Source organism: Mustela lutreola, chromosome 10 (genome assembly GCF_030435805.1).
Source record: "Mustela lutreola isolate mMusLut2 chromosome 10, mMusLut2.pri, whole genome shotgun sequence".
NCBI classification, from domain to species: domain Eukaryota; kingdom Metazoa; phylum Chordata; class Mammalia; order Carnivora; family Mustelidae; genus Mustela; species Mustela lutreola.
This window is the reverse complement of record NC_081299.1, coordinates 58130794-58140226: the sequence shown is the minus strand read 5'-3', so window position 1 is coordinate 58140226 and position 9433 is coordinate 58130794. Positions and strand designations below refer to the sequence as shown.

The following is a 9433-nucleotide window of genomic DNA, read 5'->3' as shown; positions in this document are numbered from 1 at the left end:
TACAATGGTTAACCTGAGATCTCAGCAAAGCTATTAGGGAAAAGGTAACATTTGAAATAAATTATGAAAAGAGGTAACGAGACCTTGGCATATGACATTAGAGAAATAGGATATCCCAAGGAAAGAAAATACAATGTACTTTTTCAGGTCTATTCAAGGAACTATGACGAACCCACTTTTACTGAAACAAATGGTCAATGTAGAAATAAGTTAAATAAATTACAAGAGTAGTCTGAAAGTTGATGTTCAGCTTGATTGGGTCTGGGAGTCTGTACTTATTGCAGTAGGTAAAGCTTTAAGGTTTGTATCCATCAGGATCTCAAGCAAACAGCACATTCCCATGGTATCAGTAAGTGGGGGTAGATGAAGAGAATACTTAGAAAGGGTGTGTGGGCTGAGTAACAGACACTACCAAAGGATAACATTCTGCCATCGCAGCAGGGTATGCACCACTAGTCCCAAAGGGGGAAGTGGAAGAAAATATTCCTGGAACCTGCAGAAAGAAGCTATAACTATAAGAAAATGCCTCCTGACATGAAGCAAGACCATCTGTGGAGGTGGGTAGGCAACCTGTGGGTGAGCTAGGAGAAAGCCAGAGAAATAAATATCCTAATTTCTGGTTTTCTCTCTCCAATCTGCTGCTAGTGCCCCCTACTGGCTAAATCCAAATGGAAGCTGGACGCAAGGATGCCCGTTGATGCTGTCCAAACAGGTCTTCCTCCCAAGACATAGAGCAGGGCAGAGAAGGGAATGGATCTGGAGGGGCAGAAGGCAAATATCTGGCTCAAAGTTTGGGGACACAGCTCTTCTTAGGTAAATTAACCTAACAGTCTGGTATTAATCCAATAGAATCAAGAGATGTGTAGCCTAAAAAACTAAGAATATGATACAGAAGACTAGCAAACAAAGTGAGAAATCGGGCCATGGCAGTGGAAAAAGAGGTGAAAATTTATCTATCAGAAATATTACAGTGATAAATTTTGGGGCTTCTAAAAGATTAAATATATGGGGAAAGGAAAATTAGAAGTCCAAAATTTTTCATCTCAGTTCCTGGGAGAATAGGCCATTTTAGAAACATAAAATTAAGTGCTGGATTTTAGAGTAAAATAAAGTTGCCAATTCCTTCTCAAGGGAATGGGGTACACTGAAGAATGTGTGTTAAAAGTAGTATCTTAGAAGTCGGGCACAAACCAGAGTCACATCAAAAATGAATCTGGACCAATTTGGGGCCCAATATCATCCATATACCCCTCCTTTAAAACAAAACAAAACAAAAAAGCTACTCTAAAAAATCATACCACCAATCCCTCTCCCAGGAATATTCCAAAAACAAAACAAAATATGTAAATGTGTAAGTCATAGGGAAGGACAAATGGGAAATATCTAACATAGAATGAAAAGCGAACAACTGTAGTAATTGTAGTTATAAAACAAGCTGTACAGTCATAACTCTTGAAAGGCTGCATAAAATAAAATCTGTGATTTGGCAATAAAACAAATGAAAATTCAAGAACATACCAAAACAAAGAGTAGGAGAGGGAGGAGAGAATAACCTTCACTGTCAACAGTTAAAACAGTGTGGTAGTGTCATAGGACTAAACACATAGATGAAGAGGAAAGAATGATCTGTCTGAAAGAAAGATGTATGCATGTAGGAACTGGAACATGATAAAAATGTACTTAAAATTAGGGAAGGGAAGGGGCACCTGGGTGTCTCAGTTCAGTGTCTGTTTGCCTTTGGCTCAGATCATGATCCCAGAGTCCTGGGATCTAAGCCCACCCTAACCCCACCCCAGTGTGAAGCTCGCTGCTCAGTGGGGAGTGTGCTTTTCCCTCTCTTTCTGTCCCTCCTCCTGCTCTTGCACTCTCTCTCTCTCAAATAAATAAATAAAATCAATTTTAAAAAGAAAAATAAATAAGTTTAAGTAAATAAAATAAAATTAGAGAAAGGGAAATATGGATCACTCAATAAATTGTTTGGAAACAACTAATCTTTTGGAAAAAATTAACGTAAGATTTGTTATCATTTAGGAATGATTTCATGTGCAAGTAGCAGAAATCCCAACTAACAGTTGCTTAAATAAAGTTGGGGGTGGGGGTTACATAGTTATCCAAGAACTCTGGGAATAGGCATTTCAGGACTGACAATGGCTCAACAATGTCACCAAGAACCAGGTTGTTTGTTTCACCATCATTACTCTGTTGGCTTTTGTTTTCATCCTTATGACCTCAGGATATAGACAGATGTTAGCTATACCTCATGATCTCAGGCCTGTGTTCCAGGCAAACAGAAAGGGGAAAGGCAGAGAGCAAAATGGTCCAACCAGTCCACACATGTACCCAAATCTTACCAGTGGTGGCAACTGTAACTGAATTATTTTTATCATTGGTTTTTGTTGTTGTTGTTTGTTTGTTTGTTTGTTTTGTTTTGTTTTTGCTTAATCTGAATCTTCCCAATAATCATGCATTGGGTTTTGCCAGAAATATACTATGAATCTATTTCCATTTTGCAGAGATATTGATTAATCAAGGAAATCATAAATCTCTTCTTAAATCAGTAAGCCTCCATTGCTCTGTGACTCTAAGTATTTTGAATTATCTTAAATTTTATTTTTAGCACACACCACTCACTAGATTCCTTCTTGTGGAAAATGAGCTGCAGTGAAAACTTACTTTTATGTACCAAACCCCTGGGAGCACAAAAAATTATGGGTTGTCTTAGCAATAATGCTGCCTCTAAAAACTCTATTTAATGCATTTAGATAAGTTGTGCATTTCCAAGTATCTAATTGCAACTGTTAAAAATTATTCCCAGCATGATCCTTCCACAAGGGGAAGATGTGGGAATGAGAAGAGAATAATCAACCTACAATGAATTTTTCAATACTTACCTCTATTTTCAGATTTTGCTTAAATATTCTATTCTACCCTAGGATATGTCCATTTTTACCATGCAGATGAGTGTAGTTTTCTGAGAATCCAGTAATATCATAGAGTACCAAAAAGATTGCTAAATTTTGGAAAGAACAGAAATGTCTGTGCTTGGGTTAGAAATAAATCCTCACAAGAACCCAAATGGTTCTTGTGATTAACTTACATGATACACTGAAGATTTTAATCAGGTTAATTATCTCATAATGTGTCGGTCAATCATACTAACATTGGTGGCAGAAAGGCAGTTAAAGTCCAAAAGAAGAAAATGGTATTCAATTTCAGGTGACGGATTTTTTTTCTTCCTTCTTGGTCTTCAAATAGCTTAAAGAAGTTATTTTCCACAAGCCATTTCCTAGTGAGTTAAGATGCAGCTGTTTAATAACCACTCTGGACCTCCTCTTAGGAATTTTTAGGGTGCTATAGCAGACGGGCATCCGACCAGGCTGCATTTCAGTCCTTAGCATAGTGCCCAGTCATTCCATATAACTAGAAAGAGGTTAGAAACTGATGTTTTATGTTCCCTTCATTCTCTTTTCTGTTGGTGGGATTGTGTCTGATTCCTGAAAAAGAGAAATTGCTACATTAAACAAAGCCTGTTACAGTATCGCTCTCATTTTAGTGTGAATCTCCACTGAGGAGGTTCCTGATCTTTAACAAGTCCATTGACATGTTTGGTTCTTACTTTCCTCACGGTAAGACAGGTGCCATTGTGAAGATGAGGAAAGGTCATGATTCAACAATGTCTTGCACATAATAGCCATTTAATATGTTTTAGCTGTAATGTCTGTTATTTTATATCATATTGTTAAAATCTGATCCATTTTTCGAGACTCCTTCATTCATGTCCGGCTTTCTCAATGAAACCATCACCACTGTAGGGGAATCTAAACAATCTGCACTTACTGATTTTTGTAAGACATATTATCGCCCTATTTGAGAATTTACATCCTATCTTACGAGTCATTCCCCAGCTTTCTCATGTTCTCCCAGGTGACCTTGGATCCTAAAGGGTCTCAGGTCCTAATTCTGACCAAAGTAGGAAAAATACATGCTTCAGTCCAAAAGCCCCTGTGTTCTGGAATAATTCTGTGCTATATACTTCATGCAAATAGATGAGCTCCAACCAATTCGCACGTCCACTAAGCAGATTTTCCTTCCAACTCAGGTTTCCTGACATATAAGCCCTGGTGTTAGAGCCTAGCATCTTTCCTTGAGCCCACTCTCTTTTGTGTCTCTCACTAGCTGCTGCCAATCTTCTCCCTCAAAAGGGATGACGTTATTCATTCCTGCTTCCACCTCCCAATCACAGGTAAGGATTATTTTTAAAACATCCTGATCACATAAGATCAGAATATATATGCTAGCAATGACTATTCAAGTTTTCTTTGGTTTCTAAACTGTCTTTGTCAAATCTCTCCTCCCTGTGATTTCAGCAACATGACCTCGAGTGCAGCCTATCTAACTTGCCCACAAGCCCACGTGAGGCCACGCCTGCAGACTGACAGATACTGTGATAGAACAATTGAGGTTGTCCAGACCCTTAAGGAGAAGTAACCAGGTTTATACTTTGTCACAATGAGAAGTCCTGAGGTTTGTTTTTTTTTTTAAATTTTATTTACTTATTTGTCAGAAAGAGAGAGAGAGAAAACCCACAAGCAGGCAGAGAGGCAGGCAGAGGCAGAGAGAGAGGCAGGCTCCCTGCCGAGCAAGGATCCAGATGCGGGACTCGATTCCAGGACCCTGGGATCATGACCCGAGCCAAAGGCAGCAGCTTAACACACGGAGCCACCCAGGCGTCCCGAGAAGTCCCTGAGGTTTTTAAAAAGGGAAGTGACATAATAGAATTTGCCTTTTAGGAAAATCGGCCTGAGTGCAGTGTGAAGACATCTGGATAATATCTTTTTATTATAAACACCAAACCAGTTATGAAAGGAAGCAAAACCCTGAAGGACGAGAGGCCCAAAGAGGCTGAGATAAAAAGGTCTGATTTTAGAAAGTCATGTGCAGGTGGAGAGAAATGGAAGCAAAATGTGACAGAGGTTAAATCAACAGAATTTTATGGTTATTTGAATACATCATGGGGTAAGAGAAATAAGAAAAGTAAGTTGCTTATGGTCAAATATTGCATGTTTCCTGTCTCATATACAACTTATGGTGGGAAAGATCTCAAATGTTTTTATACACACTTCAGTGCCCAGTAAATATGTTCAGTTAACCAAAAAGAACCAATAAGTTTGCCTATGTTATCAGCAACAAGCCTGTCTAAAAAGAATTCTCTTATTAAAACCTGGAACCTAAGCTGCAAGACAATTTTTATCAGTTTTTCCAGGTTTGCATGGAAAACAGTGCTGACAAAAATTGCAGAAATGCCTGGAAACTAGAATATAAATTCACTCATTGTTTCGGAGGTTATATGCTGACCTGATCCTTCTTGGTGTTATTAATAATCATTAGAATTATTTTGGATAGTGTTAATAAAGCTTATCTACTTTAAATCAAACTTAGATCATCTAATTGAAGATATACCAGTGATTCTCAAACTTCAGTGGGTATTATCTCCACCTGGAAGGTTTTGTTTTACTTTAAACTTAAAAAGTCAGAGTTCCTGGGGTGCCTGGGTGGCTCAGTTGGTTGAGCAAATGCCTTCGGCTCAGGTCATGATCCTGGAGTCCCGGGATTGAGTCCCTCATCGGGCTTCCAGCTCCTTGGGGAGTCTGCTTCTCCCTCTGACCTTCTCCTCTCTCATGCTCTCTCTCACTCATTCTTTCTCAAATAAATAAATAAAATCTTTAAAAAAAAAAAAAGTCAGAGTTCCCATAGATGGAACTAGAGGGTATTACACTAAGCAAAATAAGCCAATCAAAGAAAGACAATTATCATATGATCTCACTGATATGTGGAACTTAAGAAATAAAACAGAGAATCAAAGAGGAAGAGAGGAAAAAAATAAAACAAGACAAAACTGGAGAGGGAGACAAACCATAAGAGACTCTTAATCATAGGAACAAATGAGGGTTGCTGGAAGTGGAGGTGGGGTGGGGGAGTTCGTAACTGGGCGATGGACGTTGGGGAGACTATGTGTTGGGTATTATATGGGTACTGGTATTATATGAGACTGATGAGTCACTGAACTCTACCTCTCTCTGAATAGGTCTCTGAACAATAATACATTATATGTTAATTAATTGAATTTAAATTTTTAAAAGTGTTTTTTAAAAAGTCAGACTTTCTGATTCAGTTGGTTTAGAATAGAGTCCAAGAAATCACTTTGAGAACCACTGCCTTAGAATAGTGCTTCTAAAACCTCAGTTATAAAAAACACCTACAGTACTCATTAAAAATAAAGAGTCCATGTTTCACCTCTGCTCACCTCTAAATCAAAGAGTTCAGGGAGGCATTCAGGTATCTGTTTTTTTAAAAGGACTTCATGTGATTCTTTTAATCAGCCAAGTTTGTGCAGCACTGCCTTAATCCACCCCATGAGGTAGGTCCTATTATTAGTCTTATTTTACCAAAGGAAAAAACAGAGGTTTAGCAAGCGTTAGCACCAAAAAATGGCAAAGCTCCTAACCCTTCTACTAAAGGTCTTAAACCATCGTTCATGCTCAAATACAAAAAGTTTCTTAGATGGAAGTACTATGAGCCATTTGATAAAAGAGTCATTATCGTATTTATTTTAGTATCTCTAAAACCTTGCAATATGCATATAGAATGGTTGGTTAGAATCAAGCCCTGTAAAATAATGCTATGCTTATATAAAATTTAAAACAGAGCAGCTAACAACGAGCAGATGAAGAACCCAGTCGGTTCAAAGAACCAGTGAAATGCAGGGAGCCAGAATCAAGTCATCATTTAAATGAACCGACTAAAAAATTTAATCAAAATTCTCAACTCAGTAACTCCTAGTAGGAAAAAAATAGATATTGATTTTGATGCCAGAAAATGTATTTTACTAAGTATTTTATAACTGGCTTGACATTTAGAATAAAAAGATATTAGCCAGATGTTAAAAGCTTTAAAAGTGCTTTACAGAGTGTTTTACTAGATACTTCAGGATTTTCAGAAGATGAAATATCACTGTTTGCAGCAAAAGTATTACATACATGAACTGTCCTTACAATTTTTTCTTCTAAAATGCTCCACAATTAGACCGAATGACTTTTAAAATATATAGTATTCTGTGCTCTTCTGACTGTAAGCTTACGTAAATAATAATGGTAACGTTTATTAAATATTCTATGTCTTTTAACACATTGAGTCCTCATAGTAAATATTTAAGGTAAATATTATTACTTTCATCATTTACACATAAGGAAACAGGCCCAGAGAGATATGAAGCTGCCCCGATGGCTTTGCCAGCAAGTGGTGGAGTTGGCCAGTGAAACCAGGCTATCTGGGTCTAGAGTTCACGTGCTCAACCAGAATGCTATGCTGTCCCCTATATTTTGAAAAAAGAACGGATATCCTCGTTTCACTTACTTTCTGAATTTGTATCTCCAGGGGTCGTTATTTGCAATAATAGAAGGATATTAGAGATGAAACGGGAACAATAAAGAGGAAATAATAAAGAATGATCTCTCGGGGCACCTGGGTGGCTCAGCCACTTAAGTGCCTGCCTTCGGCTCAGGTCATGATCTGGGTGTCCTGGAATGGAGTCCCGCATTGGGATCCCTGCTCAGCGGGGAGCCTGCTTCTCCCGCTGCTGCACCTCTTGCTTGTGCTCTCTCATGCTCTCTCTGTCAAATAAATAAATAAAATAAAATAAAAAGATTTCTCAAGAACAAAAAAAGGTGCTTAATTTAGGCCATGCCTAAGCAAACAGAGAAGGAATAGGTGGCCATTACACTTACAGGGGTTAGAAAACTGGTTGCCAACGATTTTTCAAAGAGCAATTCTGAGGCCCCAACGGGGGATGAGGAAGAGTCCGGGTTGAGCCCCAGCTGAGTCGTGGGCTCGTGCTCTAGTTTCCCAGGCCTACCCCACCTAAAGAAATGAATGGTGGATTGGCCCCAAGTAAAAGCACAGTGTATATATCCAACTTGCCCTTTTCCCTGACCAACAATGACTTATACCGGATATTTTCCAAGTATGGCAAAGTTGTAAAAATCTCTGAATGAGTTTCCATACAAACATTAATTATAAATCATGAGAATGCTACGAAGTCAAAGACAGAGCTATAAGAACCTATAAACAGGGTTACTATAATGAAAGATAAAGATACCAGGAAAAGTAAAGGGGTTGCATTTATTTTGTTTTTGGACAAAGACTCTGCACAAAACTGTACCAGAGCAATAAACAACAAACAGTTATTTGGTAGAGTAATAAAAGCAAGCATTGCTATCGACAATGGAAGAGCAGCTGAGTTCATCGAAAGACGAAGCTACTTTGACAAATCTGTGTTATGAATATGGGGAAAGTGGACACTTAAGTTACGCCTGCCTTAAAAATATGCTTGGAGAACGGGAACCTCCAAAGAAGAAAGAGAAAAAGAAAAAAAAAAAAAAAAAGAAAGAAAATTCCTGAACCAGAAGAAGAAATTGAAGAAGTAGAAGAAAGTGAAGATGAAGGGGAAGATCCTGCTCTTGACAGTCTTAGGCCATAGCTTTCCAGCAAGCCAAAATTGAAGAACAGAAAAAATGGAAACCCAGTTCAGGAGGTCCCTCAACATCAGATGATTCAAGACGCCCAAGAATAAAGAAAGCACATATTTCAGTGATGAGGAAGAACTGAGTGATTAAAATTGTATTTATTATGTAAATATCATTTAAAAAAATTTTTTTAAGTCTTGGGGTACCAAGTTCAGTTGAAATTAAAGATTACTTTTAGAATTTAAGCATAAAAACCACATAGTACCAAATAATTTTTTTACTATAAAATAGGTTCATAGGAAATTGAAAATAATTTTAAAGTATCATGTTTCTATCTTGCCTTAGCAGAGGAATAAAAATCAAGATTTGCTAGTAACCATTAATCTTGAAAACAGTTCATTTGAGTTAAAAAGAAATCTTAATACTGTCCTAGTATTGCTATTGTCATCCCAAGAAAAAAGACCAATATTAAAAAGATGTGTTTGGGAATCTCATTATAAAAGTTTATTCATGTCTGATTGGTTTACATGAAGACATTTGAAGAAATTTCATCTTTAAGACAAAAACTTCATGAAGACTAGAAAATGCTGACTGATTTATTGTTATTAAATGTTAATAAAATTTTCAAGAGAATTTTGTTTTTAAATTTTAAAAAAAGAGCAATTCTACATGGACAAGCAAATTCTGCCAAATCACTGTGAAAATCTTCTTAATGCAGTCTTGCTACAATACTTTCCTAGAGGACCCAGTCAAAGAATCAGGCTCCAGGTAGTCTGATGGCTGCTGAATTTTGGTTTTCATTCCACATTCACATTTTGGGGTTATAGGATTACAGTGTAAGCTGACATCACTGCTTCTCAGAGGGCAGTGGAAAATTTGAATGGATTCAGAAGATCTGAGAAAGCTAAATC

General features: G+C 37.5%; 1 pseudogene; it reads left to right on the top strand.

Annotated features, from left to right (window-relative positions):
* The first annotated feature begins 7837 nt into the window (after nucleotides 1-7837).
* Nucleotides 7838-9170, top strand: LOC131809372 (zinc finger CCHC-type and RNA-binding motif-containing protein 1-like; annotated as a pseudogene).
* Nucleotides 9171-9433: the final 263 nt, after the last annotated feature.